The sequence below is a fragment of the Austrofundulus limnaeus genome, unplaced genomic scaffold (assembly GCF_001266775.1).
Source record: "Austrofundulus limnaeus strain Quisiro unplaced genomic scaffold, Austrofundulus_limnaeus-1.0 Scaffold179, whole genome shotgun sequence".
NCBI lineage: Eukaryota > Metazoa > Chordata > Actinopteri > Cyprinodontiformes > Rivulidae > Austrofundulus > Austrofundulus limnaeus.
In genome coordinates this window covers 480,822-482,421 of record NW_013952581.1, presented here as the reverse complement: position 1 = coordinate 482,421, position 1,600 = coordinate 480,822, and the positions used below count along the sequence as shown (strand labels likewise).

The following is a 1,600-nucleotide window of genomic DNA, read 5'->3' as shown; positions in this document are numbered from 1 at the left end:
AGTCCTAAATTGACAGAAAATCCTCTGTTTGGTAAATTCTTTTGTTTTATGAGAACAAAGTTTTAAAACGTCTCATTTGTTCTGTCTGAGTCATAAAACCAATCCGCCTCTTCATCATCTCTCCTCATCCTCGCCTGGGTCTAAATTAGCCATCTGATACCGGCCCGTATGTCAGGGTTCTGATGATCCGGAGCAGCGCATTTGCTTTGTTGTGATGACTCAGCAGAACCCGGCAGGTTCTGAGCGCCTGGCTGCCGTTCAAACATGGTTTCACTCAGATTGGATCTCCGACGTTATTAATGAGCCCAATGCTCCAGAACAGAACCAGAACTCTTCTTCACGTCAGAACCATTTATCAGCCTCAAACCTTTTTTATGCTTTTAATCTAAGGATTGGTCACAAAACGGTGCAAAAGTCCTGATCCAGTCCTCGTCTGTTTATATTCTCTGTCCTGTGGTTCTGATCAGCTCTTCTCCAGGCTTTTGTTTGGACTTTAGGTGCTTTTCCTCCCAAAGCTGGTCCGGTTCGGTCTGGTCTGGTCTGTATTTTTATTGTTTTGTTTTTAAGAAGTGACAACAAGAAGTTTGTGTTATTTTATTTAAGCTGTTTAAACAGATGGATGGTTTTAAATGAAGAAATAAAAAGATTTAAATCAAAGTTTATCAGTAATGAGAGGAAATCAAACCAAACCAAGTGAAACCATTTGTCTGAGGAAATAAATACAAAATTAAAAAAAAACTAACTTCATAATGTTTTATTTCATTTTAACTCATTTTTATCTGTTAAAACTTCTTGTAAACAAGTAAGTAATAAAGTAAAGAGCGTGCCTGTGAGCTGACCAGCAGAGGGCCGGAGCGCAGCAGCAGTGGGAGGTGATGAAGAGAACAGGGAAAGTCTTTGTCTGGTGTTGACAGCTGCTGCAGAACCTGCTGTCCGGTTGTGTTTGTGTTGCTCCGAGGTGTTGGTGGTCTGACACTTACGGGCCTGGGTTCTGTCAGAAAGAAGGATGTGCAGCAGAACCAACCAGTGTTCTGGTCCTGCCGGGCCGCATCCGTTGAGAAAAGAAATGATTCTGTTTGAGTCTCACTAAGATCTGTTCACAAACGTCAGACCCTCAGTCAGACCCTCAGTCAGAACCTGACGAAGAACAGACGGTCGATCCAACACCTCCAACAGTTCTTCCTGTTTACAGATGATCAGATGTTTACAGATGATCAGATGTTTACAGACGATCAGATGTTTACAGACGATCAGATGTTTAACAGACGATCAGATGTTTAACAGACGATCAGATGTTTAACAGATGATCAGATGTTTAACAGACGATCAGATGTTTACAGATGATCAGATGTTTACAGATGATCAGATGTTTACAGATGATCAGATGTTTAACAGATGATCAGATGTTTACAGATGATCAGATGTTTAACAGACGATCAGATGTTTAACAGACGATCAGATGTTTAACAGACGATCAGATGTTTACCAGATGATCAGATGTTTACCAGATGATCAGATGTTTACAGATGATCAGATGTTTACCAGATGATCAGATGTTTACCAGACGATCAGATGTTTAACAGACGATCAGATGTTTACA

General features: G+C 40.7%; 1 protein-coding gene across 2 annotated transcripts in view; it reads left to right on the top strand.

The window, feature by feature from the left end:
- vta1 (vesicle (multivesicular body) trafficking 1) overlaps positions 1–1,600 on the top strand; it is a 31,398-nt gene that overhangs the window by 7,411 nt on the left and 22,387 nt on the right. The window lies entirely within an intron of this gene.